The sequence below is a fragment of the Amborella trichopoda genome, chromosome 5 (assembly GCF_054954075.1).
Source record: "Amborella trichopoda isolate Santa Cruz 75 chromosome 5, AtrichopodaSantaCruz75HAP2 v2.0, whole genome shotgun sequence".
NCBI lineage: Eukaryota > Viridiplantae > Streptophyta > Magnoliopsida > Amborellales > Amborellaceae > Amborella > Amborella trichopoda.
This window is the reverse complement of record NC_142340.1, coordinates 41,268,052-41,287,118: the sequence shown is the minus strand read 5'-3', so window position 1 is coordinate 41,287,118 and position 19,067 is coordinate 41,268,052. Positions and strand designations below refer to the sequence as shown.

General features: G+C 35.2%; 1 long non-coding RNA gene across 3 annotated transcripts; it reads right to left on the bottom strand.

The window, feature by feature from the left end:
- Positions 1 to 1,545: 1,545 nt before the first annotated feature.
- LOC148782102 (uncharacterized) lies at positions 1,546 to 12,272 on the bottom strand. Of its 3 annotated transcripts, none has more exons than XR_016055411.1 (3): positions 12,172 to 12,272; positions 11,635 to 12,086; positions 1,546 to 2,506 (listed from the first exon to the last, which is right to left on the bottom strand). It is a non-coding gene; the product is annotated as an uncharacterized LOC148782102 (long non-coding RNA). The 3 variants fall into 3 exon arrangements; XR_016055412.1 differs by having other exon boundaries at positions 11,635 to 12,083; XR_016055413.1 differs by having other exon boundaries at positions 11,635 to 12,074.
- Between the last annotated feature and the right edge of the window lie 6,795 nt (positions 12,273 to 19,067).

Below are 19,067 nucleotides of genomic sequence, written 5' to 3'. Positions count from 1 at the left end.
TTTATATGCATTTGAAGGGATGCACTATTGGAAAGGTGCGGGTGTCGTGGTGGTAGTACCCCACACCTTATTCATCACGTTGTGGTTTTCATTCTCACTTGCCAACACCATCCTGCTAATACCTTTTAAAAAAAAAGCCAACTCCTAAACTACTTGAAAAAACGGGTAGGGCCTATCTTTTCCACTAAATTACCAAAAAAAGAGAGTAAGGGATGAACTTCCTAAATATTTTTTCTCGTGATATCACAATTTAAGTATCGAAAAAGTATATATAAGGTGCTAATTTTATGTTATAGAAGTAAGGTGCAACTCAAAATCTACCCGAAAATGTCATCTTAGAAAACCCCAATTGATCTTCTCAATCCTCTAGAACTGAAAATATGAGGTATTTTAAAAATCCTAAAAATAGTGCATCATAAAATATATTATTTAGAATGCCTATGTTGAAAACTTTTAAGCATTTATAGATCTGCCTGATTCGAACTATTTTTAGGGCTTTGAATTTCATAATTACGGGTAAAAATAGTTTTTTAGGTCATCATAAGGGTTCACTACACCAGAGCCGCGTCTTCTAGCAAGATTTTGAGGTGTGTTAGTTTGATTGTATAAGATTGACACCTTATAGGAACGCCAATCAACAAGGCAGTATGTACATATTGAGTTTTTTTCCCTGATTTAATGTTATAACTAGCTTGTTTTGATAAAATTACATAATTTTGTAAAAAAAAGAAAATAAAAAAAGCTTGACACCTTATATAAACGACGCCCTTATTAAGATTCCATAACATCTTAACATACTTTTCAAAACTTAATAAGATTTAATTATATTTATCAATATACTAATAATTTCTCCGTTTTGGTGGGCGAGGGGGAATGTTCACATTCTTGGTGAGAGATGAAAACATTGGGGTGAGATTGAGGATGATTGTTGTAACGAGATCCAATAAATTACAATAAAATGATGCCATCCATTTCTTAATATCATTAAAATGTAATAGAAAATGAGGGAAAAGGAAACAATCCCCTCATTGGTCTTTTTCGGTCGATGATAAAAGTATATATATACTATGGAAAACATTCAATGTCAGGAGAGAACTATAAAATTTTGTGCTTCATGGGACAAAATGTACATTTGATCCCTCAAGCAAAAACCAACCTAGGAATATTTTTAGGACACTGTCCCTAGAGGGCAGGGCAATGTACAAGGCAAAGCGAGGGCACGCACAGATTCAATCACTCTCTCCTGGCTTTCTATTCGGTCAGTCGCCTAAGTACTTCCACATAGGTAACACCCACCAACCTGAATTAAAATTGGAAAATTGAAAAGGCACCCTGAATTTACCCCTCCGCCCCCGCCCCCGCCCCCGCCCCCGCCCCCCTCCCCCCCAAAATAATGGTTGATGATTCTAAACTATATCCCAAAATTTTCTTAAAAAAAAAAAATAACAAAAGAACATTTGATTCGCGTGAAACAGTTTCACATGGAAAAATTCTCTTTTACTGTCACGCATGAGAATATTTCATACCAATTAGTTTTAATGCATATTTTCATACTAATTGACAATTAATTAATGTAAAGATATTTTCACAGTTGATTTTCATCTTACGTGCGCGAACCAAACGGAAAAGTCTTTCCTCCAAATTCACACTCTCGGGGGGAAACTACATATAAAAAGACTTGGACCTCCTCCAATCTCCGCACTTCTTCACAATCTAACACAACACAGTCCTCAGATTCTTAACACCGGATCCAATGGCTTCAGCTTTCCATGCGTTGCGCCATTTTTTCTCTACTCCTCCACCAGAACAGGTATTGACAAAATTCACTCTCGTTCTCTCTCTCTCTCTCTTCAATCTCTTCTCTCACTCTTCTTGCAGGAGGATGAGTCCACTACACAACCGGATTCGACCAATTCGAGCCCCAAAACCAAAGGATTCAGAAGCCATGATGCGTTTCCTGATGATGATCTGACAACCAAGATTTTTGCCACCACATCTAATCCCTCAGATAAGTGCAAGCCTCCGAACTTCGTCGACAACCACCACAATTTTGGGTCAGACTCCGTCCAATCGTCCCCAGAATCTGGACCATTTTCTCCTGAATCTACCAACCAAATGCGTGCTCCGGTAGACATAAAGCCCACATACAAAGCTATAGCCCCCTTGGCCGTAGCCATGGCACCATCCGCCTTTGCCTTGGCCATGAGACTTCCACTTAAATCTAACCAGATATATGTCTTAACGGCGCTACTGAATATTTACCTGGTCATTTTTATGATATCAGTGGAGCTTGTTCTTCTTATAGTCTTCATCCCCCATTCCATTACAGGAATGGTGGTCATGAAGGGCCTCCTAGGTCTTGGAATAGGCCTTTTTGCCATGGCTTTCCCACTTCAAGTGCTGCTTTCTCTGCCGCATAACATATCCTGGCTCGTCGGCCTGCTTTGTGGGGTAGCTGTATTCATGGCTGCCTTCTTATTCTATCTCACTATGAGGGTCCAAGGAGCTGCCAAAGAAGAAAGAGAGAATATAGAGGTATGAGAGAGAGAGTTAGTGTGTGTTAGAGAGGGTGTTTCCAGGATTAAGCTTTATGTGAGTGCAGTATGAAGACACTTGATGGACTTTATCATCTGTGTTCTTCATCTATGTGTTCTTTATGCTGGAGAGAGAGAGAGAGAGAGAGAGAGGTGTGTTTCCAGCCTTTAAGTGCTGTTTGAGTGCAGTATGAAGACTCTTGAGAGACTTTATCATCCATGTTTTACATCTATATTTTCTATATGCTGGAGTGCTTTGAATAAGTTGGACTGTTGGTTTGAGCACAGTGAAATCTATGATTTCTTGGCTTCCATGTGTGTTACTTTATGTGTGTTGAAATCTATGAATTCTTAGGTATATTGTCGAATTATGTAAATCTTTGTGTTTTGTTTTTTTTTAATTTTCTGCATTATTTTTCTCTTCTTTTAATATTTTTCTCTTATCCTCTGTATATCTTGTTATGTTTGTAGTCTGTTACAGCAAACGAACAATAATTTCAATATTCTTAAATGGAATTAAGGCTCATATCAACGGATAAGCTCTCTGTATCCCCAACAAATACTTGGACATTGATATAAGATTAAAGCCACCGACTAAATGCTACCATGGGAGCATATTGTTTGTACACTCCCTCGGGTAGAATCGTATTTAGAGTTAGATTGACAAAAGACTTTCAAATTTTTGTATGGTCAGATCTGTGTGTTTAGTATTAAACTAGATTGCAAAATGTAAGACCGGAAAAGATCCTCGGAAGTAGCTCTTTTGCCCAAGTACAAGTGTATAATGTGTGGGAGCATCCTATACGCGCCAAAAAATTAATTGAATGCCTCATATTCTCTTTTACTTCTCCAAATTGCTTGCAGGTGCCTCTTCTACTGCCCCAACATTGCAGGGTTAGAAGAAACTCGACCACAGATTCATGGCTTTTCCTTATTCTATTTATTAGTTTATTATGGGTGTGTTCCTTGATGTAGAAAGGCTTTGCTCTGCTGGTTATTTTTGAACTGCAGGATCAAGAGCTGCATCTGCAATGTTCACATTCAAAACCCTAGATATAACTGCAGCCCAGTTGTCCAATTACCACTCTAACTTTATAGCTGCCTGAGACTCTCACACTCTCTCTGAAACCTTAGGAGCGTGAGCTTCTCCCGATAAAACTCATCTAAACCCTCTCTTTCTCTCTCTCTCTCTCTCATTCATGAAGCTCTCTCTTGCCACTGGTTATGATTCTATGGACCTATCGATCTAGTCTCAGTTGAAGCTCTCTCTCTCTCTCTCATCTCAAATGAACCTTTCTCTTTTCCAATTCGCTATGATTCTCCCATCTCTCTACTCTCAACTGAAGCTCGTTCTCTCTCTCTTACTCCCTCTCCTCCTACCTCTCACAATTATTATTATTATTATTTTATATTTTTATTGTTTTGTTTAGAGGATAGTTTTCTTGGTGTTTTAGAAGGTTAGATTTCTTTAATTAAGTAGTTGTTACGTTTTTTTTTTTAAATAACTAGGGTTAGTTAGGGTTTTGGTCAGGAGATCTCTTTGGAAGTGAAAATAGACTGGACTTACTTCATTCAAATATAGTAAGCACGTGCGATTTTTCGATACTTGGACTAGGTTCGATGTGCTTGGTCAGTCGAGTTGGAAAAACCCAAGGTACCTGGGCATAGAGATAAAACCAAGAAAGGTTTAGTGAATTAGCTTTTGATGAGGTCAAAGTATACCCGAGTGAGAGCTGAAGGACTGTGAGACCGTTACGTATGACGATTAGCCTTTAGAGACAGGGCTAAAACCTTATCTTAATATCATCATACGACATCTATATAGATAACCATATAGTAATAGTGATCTAACATTAAGGGTGAAGCGTGTACATGCGCGAGAGATTACCCCTGTGCACCACAGGATCGTGGTTACATCATGGTTTTGGGACCACGGTTTTGTCTCTAGGAGAGAACCTGAAATCCACATACTGTGATTATGTCACCTAGCATATTGGCTAACTTTTGCGGTCCAATCATGAGCCCCTATAGTGGACTGTGGGCCATGGAAAGTGCTGGATCAGTTTGAGAAAGCTAGTGTGGATCGTGGTCCATAGTTGAAAGTGGAGTGCTTCAGTAGATTGAAAATTCCTTGACATATTGATAATTCCTAGACGTATACAGATCCAATTCCCATCAAAATTAATTAGTTTTAAATAATGTATATTATATGTATTTTTTAGAATACTTATTTGAATTTATCTTGATATTTTATTTTTGTCATTTGAATTTATAATATAGGATAAAATCAATTATCAATGTTTTAAATAACACAAGAGAAATAAAGTTCTATTTCTAAATATTCTAAAATCAAATTAATATTCAATAAACAAATAGGGGATCCACCATGAGGAATGGGACCCACCTTAAATTAAATACATGGGACTTTGTGGAGACCTCCCATGGTCACCATGGGAGGCACGTCCCACTCAGAGGGGTGTTGCTTTCTATTTTTAATTTCCTTGAAGTTCAAGGCATTGAAATTGAGGTTTATCTTTTGGGAAGTTTTAAATTGAAAGAAGGTTGAAAATTCAAGATGAAAAGTGTAAGAGATTTTTATACAAGATTATATAAATAAGGAATGAATATTCATAAAAGAGAAGCCTAATAAGTATTTTCTTTGTTTAAGTATTTGATTGGAATAGGTTTAGAAATGGAAGATAAGATTCTAGCATCCTTTCGAAATCTTGATAGTGGATTTAAGAACTGGATGACTCAAATCTTTTATCCTACAAGTCTCCTTAGATTGACGGTCAATATTTGACACTACAAATTGAGGCAAACCTTAAGGCATAAAAAATCTATCAAAAGGTGACTCTCCCCTTTTACTAAATCTCTACATCTCTTCCCTCTTCTCTCTCTAAGAATTCTCTCTCTTTTAAAAGATCTATCTAACACGAGGTGTGCCCCAACCTAGGATTTCTCTCTCTGTCTTCCTTAATTGACAAGAGGGGCACGCACCAACGTAGCAATATCTCTTTCTTTCAAGAAAACCTAAGGGACATGCCCCTACCTAGTATCTCTCTCTCTCTCGAGTTTCTAAAGGGGCACACTCCAAGCTAGGATTGGTTCTTGATTTGTGGGTAGCAAAGGGGGGCATCCCCTAGCTAGTAGATCTCTCCCTCTGTCCTTGATTTCTATCTCTCATCGCTTGAGCAAGACGTAGGCATTGAGGTGTTAGATAATTGCTTCTAGATCGAGAGCCATATGCATTGGAGAGGGTTCTGCCATAAGTAGGAGAATCAAAGACCGATCATAGATCCGAAGCACTATCAGAAGGTAGAGACTCGACGTGGGCTGTACTAAGCCCAGTTGAGGTAAGCTCCTGCAATTTTACTTATTTAAAGTTTATTTTTGTGTTGAGCTATTTTATTCCCATAAAGCAATGAGTTAAGGTTTGTATTTAAGGAATTCTATTGAATAGTCGTAGTAAGTGAATGATCTTGCGATTGGACATTGTGAGTGGTCTTACCGGTGTAAGAATAAGAAAAGTAAGAAAATGTTTAATATATATACATTGTGCTTGATTGCATAGTCCAATTGTCCTCACTATATAGAAAACAAACACTTGTCGTTGGCTTTGTGACAGAGGAAGGACCCAATTATGACCATTTGTTCTACTAAGGAAATTATGTAATCGACATGGAATGTATAATCCATATGTAAGGGAAAGCAAGGTATAATATCTTGTATATATATTTAGTATATTGTATTTTATGTTTAGTATTTTATGTTCTTGTATTTTACAAGAACAAATGAGACATACATAATTATGCAAATTATCGAGGGATCAAGTTTATGAGTCATACTCTGAAGCTCTGAAAAAGAGTCATTGAGCAATGACTAAGGCATAAAACTAGTATATATAAAAACCAATTTGCTTTTATGCTAGGAAGGTCAACAAATATAGGTATTTTCTTACTTAGATAACTGATTGAGAAGTTTAGGGCGAAGGGAAAAGACCTCCACATGGTCTTTATTCATTTGGAGAAAGCTTATGATAGAGCACCTCGATATTTGATTTGATGGGTGTTAAAAAAGAAAAGTGTCTCTAGGCACTACATCAACTTCGTAAGATATAACTACGATGGAGCACTAACTAGTGTACGGACAACTAGTGGAGCGATAAGCGAGGTGGCAATAGGTCTACATCAAGGTCAGCATTGAACCCCTACCTCTTTATCTTAGTTATGGATGAATTAACTAGGCACCTACAAGATGAGGCACCTATATATGTGTATGTGTGTGTGTGTTGGACAGGGTTTCTATGTTGCCATCCCCCATATTGTAGAAATGTGAGCTCGGCAATAAGTATATTTTTTAAATATAATTGAATACTAATTTTTAAAACATATATAATCTTTAACAAATAGATCATGAATATGTAAAATAAAATAAAATTGAATAGTTAAAGTAAAAAGTTTATATATGGTTGCAACCTTAAAATGTAGAATTATAGGTGCACCTCAAAAATCCATCGGACAGTGTTGTTTTATTGTTGAAAAAACCTTTAAATAATCATCTCAATATCAAGACGTATAAATACGAAAGTAACAAAGATTTTGAGTCCCAAAAATAGTGCGTCTTGCAATATTATCTAGACCGTCCATTCTCAAGATTTTCATATATTTATAGATCTATTTTATTTTGACTATTTTTGGAGTTTAAAATTTCATAATTAGCTTAAAAAATAGAGTTTCAGTTAATCCTAATTTTTTACACTAAAATTACATGTTAAGACAAAAATTTGGATTTGTGCCTTAATTGGATTGTTTAAGGTTGCAACATTATAGAAACCACACCAATACTTAAAATAATAATTGTCCTAAAAAACCATTTGGACCGTTAGTTACACTTGTTTTTTGATGGACCGCCTATTTACATCCATCTTTAAGATGGATACTTTAAACCTCCGGACCGCATATTGTAGAAATGCGGTCCAGGCCATATGAAACAATTTTCCATAAATGTTTTATATTGTAGAGATTGATTAATACACAGGGAACCTTCTAAGAGGAACGAAATACTCTATCATAGTATCAAACTTACAAACTAACAAAGAAATATCTCCATTACTATGTAAGTTTATTCCAAAATCCAATATAACAAAATGTACCATCATTTTAATAAAATAATTAAAAAAATTCTCAGGTTTTGAACAACACAACTGATCGATATTTTATTGAACAACACTTGTAAACTAACCAAAAATATATAAAAGCAAAAAGCAATTTATTGAAGATCAAGCATTTTGTTAAAGATGAACACCCACCATACAATATCAACTACCACACATACATGATATTTTCTTATTTTAAATTTTAGTAGATACCTTAAGTAACCAAAGTTCATGTAAAGGTTTTATAAGAGTACTTAGGCCAAAGAGTTCCCATGTAAAGGTTTTATAAGGGCCTGTTTGATAACTAGAAGTAAGTTCATGAACTGTAAATTGGAACTTCCTCCTTGTTGGGAAGATAGAAGTTCATGGTTTCTGTTTTTGATAACTTCCTATGAAGTTAAAGAAGTTTCTAGTTTCTGCGTTCGATAACCTCCTGAAATGTTAAGTAAGTTCTAGGTACCTAGATTGCCAACCAGAATACCTCGAAGTAAGTCATGATTTTAAAGTATCGAACAATGAGCATTTCCTAACCTATAGTTTTTCATGAAGTAACACAAGAATATATACAATTTACAAGGGATTTGGGCTCATTGTTTGGTGGTTGGGGCATTGAGGGCCGCAACAAAATGTCCAATGTTTAAATTTCATTGCTGACCTAACAAAATAGTCTTAATATTATACAATCTACTAATGAAAATATAAATTGATGTTATGTGATTTTCCTTATAACAAGATGATGCATCATGATCAATCAATATGGTGCCCAGAACCCTATTATGGGCTTTTATGGATTTCACAGCCATCCATCACCGGTATGTAGAGAACATAAAGAGCCTAAAGTCATCAGACATATATTATCTCCAGAACCTTCTAATCACTTGATCATGTACATAAACATACATATTTTTGCAAATACTTACATTTGTCTCTATAATCATACAACAAGTACATGGTAAACATCAGTGGGCAAATACCTCTATGTGAAAAAAGCAATTGGACATACCTATCAAGTGTATTTTTCTAGAGATAAGATCGTTCATGACAACATGACTATTGTATTCAATCTCAATGTTCTGGACCTCCATGCAAGCATTTCTTGTAACGCTCCCACAAAACTCCAACACCAAATAATGTTGACCAATAGTGATGAACTAAAATACTAAATTAACAATTGTTTCTAACACAGTGAATTCTTAGTTTGACAGAATTCAGGTTTACAAACTCAGGAAACCAGCAAGCACTATTGTTATTTCATCACGAGAATCTTGCAATGCTCTACCAAAAATATAATTTTCTATTTTAAATGCCCAAAGAAAGTAATCTAGGATAATTATTAGTCCCTTAACATATCAATAATCATGATCAAGTCTAAAGATACTACGGTCAAAATTATCAAAATGCCAACTGATATATGTAACCAATTTCTCTTCATACAAATGGGTACTAACCAATTCCTTTTGGGCATTTTGATCTAACGATCTTGCATTATATTCTTCTAACCAGTAAAACTACTGCGAGGGTAACAGGTTCATATACAATATAACCAACAGCATAGAGCTCAACTTTTGAAATCTAGGCATTTCAGAATAGAGGCCTTCTGTAGAAATATATAAAGAATGCAAGGTCTATGTAACTAACTGCCTCTCATCATGAGATAGATCATAATACATCCTACAAACCAGAGATGATCAGTTCCTAGTTAAAGGTGGAAATCACAAGTTTAATTTATATAAAATGAAAAAAAAAAAAAACGCAACTCATTCAGATGAAAATTACAATGAGTTGCTGGAGCAGCAGGCATGCCTAGTGAAATTCAATAAAAAGCCGTTACTAAACAGATAACAAATCTTCATACTTCCATATTGAGACTACCCTGAAGCTTTAGCTTCTCTTTGGAAGTTATTGCCACACCTCATTAAGCAAGTCTTCTTCCACAATGATCTAAAACACAAACTACTATAATCTGACATTTGCATAGCTTCGCAAGAAATGAAGAACTTGATAGCAAAAACACAAGGGTAAATAGGACCTTGTATACAATGAGAGAACAATCAAGCCATAAGATGTACTAAAAACGGTTTTCACTGATTAACAATAACAAGATTGTGAACTTTACTGATGCTTTTTAGGAGATGAAGTTCAGGGGATATTTTCCCATTTATAAGACAAAAAAGGTCATGGAGGCCCATTTGGCTCTAAGTCAATTGACTCCCTGATTATTTATCCTTGAAATAGCAATTGAAACTTTCATCATACTAACAATTAAAAACACTTAACAAGAAAAGTAACATTAAAACATAAAGAAGAAAAAAATACCCAATAGAACTTCTATATATCCAATGAAGTAAATGACTTGAACGGGTTAAATGGAAGCTGTTTTTGATATGAATTTAACCAATCACTTTGCCTACTCTTGTTTTATGTGAACTACACATCAATTCTTCCATGAAAGCAAGACCAAATGGCTCCAGTAAATTCAAGATGGAAATAATAAAAACAATAACTAAGATTTCATCTACAAATAAAAAATCTAAAGAAAGACATCACCCAAAGAGGAGCCAATTCCACTAAACAATCATCCAAATAACTCCAAGCCAATTAAAATAGCTAAACCAGATTCATTGCTTAAACCAAATAACAACCTGTATCAATCCAATGAAATAGTAAAAACCACAACAAAAGAAATATAATAATACCCTAAAATGGATTTATAACTCCAACTCTATTAAGCTTGTGAGAATATGACATTTCCTTGGTTGGCAAGATTTCCAGTTCCTGATGGTATTCACAAGGCAATCCTGTGAACAAACATTGGTTCAAAGCAACTTGGCTCTTACCCCCAAGTTATGAACTGCACTGCTAACCTGCTGGAAGAGAAAGCAGTGCCTTCTAACGACAGCAATTTTGATACCACAGCAATGCTCCAAGTTACATCCTTAAGAAGGAATAGCTATTTGAGTAAGGAATAGCTACTTGAGTAATGAATAATGTGCATTCCTAAGAAGGAACAACAACTAGTCATAAACAATCAATCCATTGATCTAAATTCTATAGTTTCATTGATTTCTATAGTGTCAATCACATTCGATCAATAATAACAACGTTCAGATACTGTTCAAGGTTTATATCGCATTTGATCAGAGATCTTGCATGAATAAACGGTAAATGAAAAATAAAAAAAGCTTAACGCAAAGATTTACAGAGCTACTGATGCTATATGAAAAATAAAAGCATCACAGAGAGAGCATTAAAATCAGAGCACCATAGAAAAACAAGGACACAAAAGAGAGAGAAACCAAATCAAGTGAAAAAGAAACAAGAAACCGAAAAATCCATCATTTACAGATAATTTATCCTAAAAAAATATTGATCTAAAAAATCTTCTGCAACAACCTATCAATCCAAAACCCTTTTGGATTGATGAGAAACTTTAAAACAATAAAAAACATACATGAAATAGCTTCAAGGGCTTGACGAGTGAGGACTTAATGATATGAGAGTTGATGGCTTCATATGAGGGCTACAATACAAATTGGGGTAGAAGAATTTGTAGAGAGATAAAACATCGGGGTACGAGAGCCTATCTAGAGAGAGTACAGCGGTATGAGAGCCTTAGTGCATAGAGAGAGAGAGTGCATGGGTGTGAGAGAACGCATCCGCAAAGGGTTCATAAAAAACATGAACCCTTCTCTTCTCTGCCATCCCTCTACGTCTATAACGAAGGCCTAAGCAAGCATCCGCAAAGGGTTCATAGAAAACATGAACGTTAGAGAGAAAACATGCCTACATAGAATGATTTAACTGTATGAGAAGCTTACGTGGATCTTATAAAATTCATATCAATGCTGATTTGGTTTATACCTGAGCATTTTAATTGTGAATCCATTTTTTTTTTTTTCTAATTTAATGATTCACAGTGGATGAGTTCAAAGGAGCACATACCTTGGGTTTTTTGGGTAATTGCACATGCTTTGTGTTGTTTGGAAGCATTTGGAGTCCCAATTCGCCGTCTTGAGAGAGAGAAAGTGTTAAGAGAGAAAGTGTTAAGAGAGAGGCGGAGGAGGGATGAAGGTGGGAAGAGTGGAGAGAGAGACGACTCGGGATGTTTTTTTTTATGCCGATTTTTTTACTAGATAACATTACAAAATGCATTATTTTTTAAGACTTGAAATGTACCGAAAATAAAAAGTTGATAAAAGTGTGCAGTAGATACTCTTTTTACTCCATAGCATGTATTAAAGGAGCTTTAATCTCTTTTAGTTCAACTTCAAACTTCTTACTCCCTTAACATCTCTCTCTCAAAAAAGTTCAACTTCAAACTTCTTACTCCCTTAAGGTCTCCCTCTCAAAAAAAGCTAACAACTTGAACTTCCCACCAGTAGCTGTGAACCCTCCTTGCAGTAACAAATTGAAAAAAATAGTTATGGAACAATCAATCAAAATTAACAGAAGATCCATAATATTTATCCACAAATGTACCTAAAATGCCAAAGTAAAAGCTGCGAAGGTCTCCATTGCTCAGAGTCACAAATGCTTCTCATGGTCCCAAGTCCTTGCAATTGAGAACTGGACTGAAATTTGAAGCCATTGAAGTCTCAATGCAAGGGAACTCATTGGTGGTTCTTATATACTAAGAAATTTTCAGGGGAACTTGCATTGAAGGCCCCTCCTATTTTAAAGTCCTTTTTACTTTTTATAATAAGATGGGCTTTAGTGTACCCTGCTGGATCACATTATGTACATACTCCCACCTGCAAAATATCTACATAGAAGATTTCTCTTTTTTTAATCTAAAGTTTTGGTATCGTCGTCAGAAGCATTATGTGAGGGGTGCAATTTGTACAAAGCCTAGGCTCTAAACAATCAAAAGTAAAATGCACATTCAAAAAGTGTCATAAATGTGGTTTCAATGCTGCAAATCTTTTCCGGCCTAACTAGGTTATTTTTCCACGCATATATATAATGTGCATCTTTTTATTTACTTGTTCATTTATTTAACTGTTGAAGTTGGTTCCTACTCCAAAGTTTGAGATCCTGAAAATGCATCAAGGCTTTAATCAAGGGAGTTAGTGTATGATGTGCTCCCGCAGGAGCATATAATCTTGCAATATCTATCAAGTCAACAATCGTGGTACCACATTTTCTTGTTATTATTGGCCTACTTTTAATTAAAGTCTCACACTATATATATATATATATATATATATATATATATATATATATATATGATCCATCTCTAGCAAGTCAACAATCATGGTACGACATTTTCTTGTTATTATTGGCCTACGTTTAATTAAAGCCTCACACCATATATCTATATTTATATATATATATATATATATATATATATATATATATATATAAAATAAAAAGAGAGAGAGAGAGAGATGATGTATACCACTTAGAATACCTCACTTTGTATGTCCATCGGGCCAGATTGAATTTGAGCTATCGAATATTAGACAAATATAATTGTTTTTGTTTATTTTTTATTTTTAAATATATGCATATCATATTTCATTGAGATTAGGGGGTTGTTCAAAGAAGTTACATCCCCAATTTTTTAGACATAAAAGTTGCTCTTAGTTTTAGGTGAGGAAGTTTGTTTTCATAAAATGATCTATCACTAGTATAATATGATCAATAGTCATGTCAACGAGCATGCTATGGCATTTCTCGTCATAAAATATAATAACATCAGAGGGTTTGGTATAGCATCTTCCATTATTTTGTACAAGTCAATAAGAGGGGATCAAGTCTACATTAGAACCCGCGTAAACATGGAGACCAATTCTTTACCTAACTGAGGTAAACGGAAACATATACTCGAATCCATGATCCATAGACCATAGAAATGTATGGTCATGAGCATCTACCGCTGTCCAATCGATGAATGGATGGTGATGGAAAGAGAAATGGACTTCCTGCTTGGTCATCTCATGATATCTCATTGTGGCTCCAGTGGATATCTATCGATTGGTTGTATCTGGCATTGTGATTACGCTTGCGATCTAAGATTTTCAATGGTCATATGGATCATAGTACGTTTTGAAAGAAAAGTATTTGGTGAACCGGCTTACGCATGAGTTCACACTATTAACTTCATTTGTGCGTCAGATCCAAGAAATTGGAGCGCCAAAAACATTGATTAGTTGACTTCAGAAGAGTTAAAAAGAATAGTCGAAAACAATACAAAATAGACCCATTTAGAGCTCAAATTTTACTTATTTATTTATTGTTTTTATGTTCATGATCGTAGTGGGTTCGATAATGGACATGCAAAATTTTGGATTCAAATCCATCCCCAGGAAAGTTTTTTGGTGGTTAGACTCATTTTAACTAGTGTTCACACTTGAACCCCAACCTTATTTAGGAATAACAATGGTTTGAAACCATTGAATCGGATCTACGCTCCACAAAGTCTGGAGATAAATCAACTTGGTTGGATTGGGAGAGCTGTAAAACGAACCTTCAAAGCATGTTCATAGAAAAGGGAAAGCGAGTCTTCCCTTTTATGACGAGGCTAAGTTGGGTCCCACCTCTCTAGTATAGAGTTTGTTTGGCAATTTTTTATTTTATTATTTTTTTTTTTTAGTTTTGGGTATTTCGAATCGAACTTGAGATATAGCAATGTTTGAAGTAAACTGATAAACACTCAAACCCAAGCCCAGTTCCTTGCTGAGCAATTTTTCAAATGGTTAATACTGAAACCAAAACAAAACACATTCACATGTAGAATGACATGCACAACTATGCGTGCCGTGCATGCACGGAAGCAGACATGTGCGTTTAGTGTCTTAATATATTTGAAAAGATAATTGATGACTATAATGCCATTTGTTAGGATTTAAGAACTCTCTTAGATGTGAAAATAAAAATCCCAAAAAGTTGAATCGTATCAGGATCATGCACATAACTAGTTAGAAACAAAATAAGTAAAGATATAAAGAAGAGAGAGAAAGAAGGAGATCGACAAGGAATATACGTGGTTCAATAAAGGTGCCTACGTCCATAGAGTAATTACTCTGGTTTACCAAAGATTTATAGAGTAACTACTTCAGGGTATGAGTAATTTCGAGTACTCTATCTTTCAAGGTGCCATATTCTTTTTGGATGACTAGATACAGTGGAAACTCTTAGATCCCAGGCCTTCAATTGATTTTTTTTCTCAGTTACATTTGTATATTTCATTTATTATCTATGGCTTTTAGGTCGTTCTTTTAGAAGGATGGATTCTTGGTTTCAAACCCCAACTTCTTATTATGATGCATGGTACAATTTTATGAAATCATTGAAAGGTAGACTATGTAATCAGGCATGGTGTATATAAATTAAACTTTTTCTTATTATTACACTTGCAAGACCACTTGCAATGTCCAATTACAAATAAATAACTATTGAAACGAATAAATAAAACAAAAGAGACATGGTTCTGTCTTGTTACCACTATTTAATATAATTCCTTAAATCAAAACATTGGCTCATTGTTTTCTTGGAACAAAATAGCTCAAGACAAAAATAAAATTTAAAGAAGTAAAATTATCGGAGATTATCTCAACCAGGCTTAGTACACCCCATGCTGAGTCTCTTCCTTCCAATGGTGTTGTGAATCAATAATTGGTCTCTTAATTCTTGTACTTGTGGCAAAACCCTTTCAAAAGCATATGGATCTCGATCTAGAACCAACTAACGAAAGCCTAAATACCTTAGTCTTACTCAAGCCCCTTGGCTTGATCTTTAGAGAGATAAGAGATAGAAATAAAAAAGAGAGATGTACTTACTTTGTTTGGCCTCGTTTACAACCCACCTAGCTTGGGTTTGCTCCCTTTTCTTGACCAACTTGAGAGAGAAAACTAGAGTTACTACTTGGGCTGTGCCCCCACTTTTAACCCACCAAGAGAGAGAGAGAGAGAGAGAGCTAGATTGGTACGTGCGTTATATTGGTGCGTGGCCCGTTTTGAACAACTAGGGGGAGAGAGAAAAGCTAGATGGGGCATGGCCCTCTTGAGATCTTAGAGAGAGAGAGAGAGAACTCTTTGAGAGAGGAGAGAGAAGAGGTGTAGAGGTTATAATGTGGGAATGTCTTTATTTATAGATTTTTTATGCCTTAGAGTTTGTCATCTTAAATGAGATCGAATCTTGACTGTTGATCTAATGAGATATGTGGGGTAAGATATGTGAGTTATCCATTCCTTAAATCTACCATCAAAATTCAAATGATGATGTTAGAACTTTATCATCCATTTCCTAAACCTTATCCCATCAAATATTTAAATAAGAAAAATAATACTCATACTTTCTCTATTATAAAATCTTCATTCCTTATTCATTCAATCAAACAATTTTGATTCACAAGACATTCTAAAATTTAACTTTTTTTATTCCATTATGCAAGTTAGCTTCATATAAAATAGAAAGCCAACTAGCATGGGGTGCTTCTCACCATTTTTGGCAAGAGAGAGCAATCCCTTATGGGTAGGGCGTGCCATCCTTTTGGTGGTCCCCCCATGAGCCCCACCCATGTGTTAAATGGACCCCCATATTCTATGCAAGTTCCCACATAATTTTTAGAAAATATTAATTTTGATTTTTTTATTTAAAACTCTTAGTTTATTCAAAACATTAAAAAATGATTTTCTCTTACTTTACAAAAATAAAAGATCAAGAGAAATACAAAAATTTCAAATAAATAGTTTAAAAATAATATAACATAAAATTAATTAAAGCTAATTAATTTTGATGGGAATCAGATTCCGTCGAGGTCTAGGAATTTATCAATACGTTAGAGCACTCCACCTTCAATTATGGACCACGATCCACACTAGCTTTCTCAAACTGACCAAGCAATTCCCATGACCCACAGTCCACTACAAGGGTCATGATTAGACCACCAAAGTAAACAAATGGGCTATGGGACATAATTCCGGTATGTAGATTTCAGGTTCTCCCTAGTGATAAATCCATGGTCCTCCAAATTATGATGAAACCATGTCTCTCTGGCGAATATGGGTAATCTCTCGCACATGTACACGCTTCACTCTCAATGGTGGATCACCTTTTTGATATGGCTATTTATTCACATGTTGTGCGATGATACTATGATGAGGTTTTAGCTCTGTTTCTAAAGGCCAATCATCACACATAAAGGTCACAAAGTCCATCGGCTTTCATCTAAGCATACTCTGACCTCATCAAGGGTTAACCTACTAAACCCTTATCGGTTTTAACTTCATACTTAGGTACCTTGGTTTTTCCAACTCAACTGGCTTAGCATATTGAGCTTAGCTTGGGTATTGGCAAATAGCATTTGTCTGGTATGATCCACAAGAGGACCTCATCTTCACTGAGTTTATGTTTTACTATATATAATGCCCATTCAAGCTCTCATAAGGCCACATAAACCCAACATATGCCACTTGGCCTTTAGAGGCCTTACAAGCTCTTTTTCTCACATTCTCATCCCCCCAATTACAATCTCAATCTCTCTTTAGAATTTTTCACTATTCTCTCTTCTTACAATAATCATGGCTTTCGCCATCAATCCATTCACAAAGGATTTATGGGGGCAGCGCGTCTTTCTCTTTGCTGCTCGAATATCATCCCGAATAAGATCGTAGTCCATCTTTCATGTTGCGTTACGAATCATGGACTTATTGTCAAAGAAAATCATCCGTACTCTCATTGCATGGGGTCGAATCTTTAGGGGGCTTCAAGCAGTTCTTCAATTAAGTTGCTATAGTCATATAACTAGCGCCACGCAACCAGGTTCCATGGGTGAAAAACAATATGTTGTTTCAACTAGCCCGTCAACCATAAGAAGGTGCCCCCATTAGAATATTGAGTTTATCTGAATATCCAAGCTGCTAAAAATAATTGTGGGATTATTAAGAGTTCCCACTCAAACATAACACATAAAAAATATCATCTCAGCATGCTCATGCATATGTCAAGAGGTAGTAGAGCAAGTATCATACCAAATAGTGACTCAATGACCATTTGGTTTCCCTAAAAGCTAAAACCATCTTGAACCATAAAAGTTCAACCACACTAGTCTTCTTGGTAGTCGACCCATATAAACCACGTTATCTAACCCACACAACACATGTCAAAGAGACCTAGCAAGATGGTCATCCTATGACATATCCTATAGTTCATAGTCTTAGGTAATCGATGATTTTAAGTAACTCAAATCCAGGTTACATAATCGGCACTATGAAAACATGAGACAAGACATGAGGGTATTTGAAATGCTTAGATTAATGACACCTTTTCACATGTACATAAAATACTTTCAAAACCCACTGTTTTTTTTTTCTTTGTATCAAAAACTCTTGACTTTGTATATTTTCACAAACAATAGTTATAAAATAGCACAGTTGCTTAAAAAAAACATTTTTTCTTAAATACTTAGTGAACCTCGCAAGACTATGGGGTTTTTCTCAGAACCATATCCATAGACTTAGGTTTTTCACAAATGATCCAATTTAATTTTAAAATACATGCTTAGTCTTCACAAATCATTTTACTGCATTCACCTTTAATTACTTACCAAGTCATGTTTATAGCCACAAAACAAATCATAAAGCCCATCTTATATCTTTATTCAAAATAAAGCATGACTAAATAATGGTCACTAAATAAAGTCCATCTTATATCTTTATTGAGAGAATGGTTACTAAGATTGGGTTCCATTGGAACACTCTCTTTGTGCTTACATATTTAAATGAGCTACACCCATCTCTCATATTTCATACTTAGGCTCATAGTTGTTGATCAAACTACATCTTCATGTGTATCACTACCTTAAGTAGTTCTTATAAGCACAATGAGGTATTAAAACACATGACATAAAAAAAACTACCTCATTCAAACTTGTTAGCACTTATTTCCTAATATCCATACAGTCCATTCATTTTCATAAACAAACAATCAAAATATAGTCAAAGAAGTATAAAAAACATAAAATAAAAGAAGATATTAAATCTTCTATCCATATATGACCTTACCATGTAATATGGGATAGATTTCATATTTCAAAACCATATAGTGTGGTACCTGGGCTATTTGGATGCTTTGTTTTTACTTGGTGACAAACTTTTGTGAACTTGGAAGAACACACAACCAATGAAGAAATACTTGGTCATCATCTTTTACACGTCAATGAAGCATCCACCTCTTAAACCTTTGGATCCTTCCATACATATATAAAGAAATACTCTTCTTCATCCCATCATTTTGAAGGTCACAAATTTAATTCTTCCCCTATTAGAGTTTCTTTACTTCCACCAATGCTCTTTATATATCTTTTCATTGCGACGAAACCAAGATGTTTTTACATACATCGTGTTTCTTCTACATTCTACAATTTCCAGATT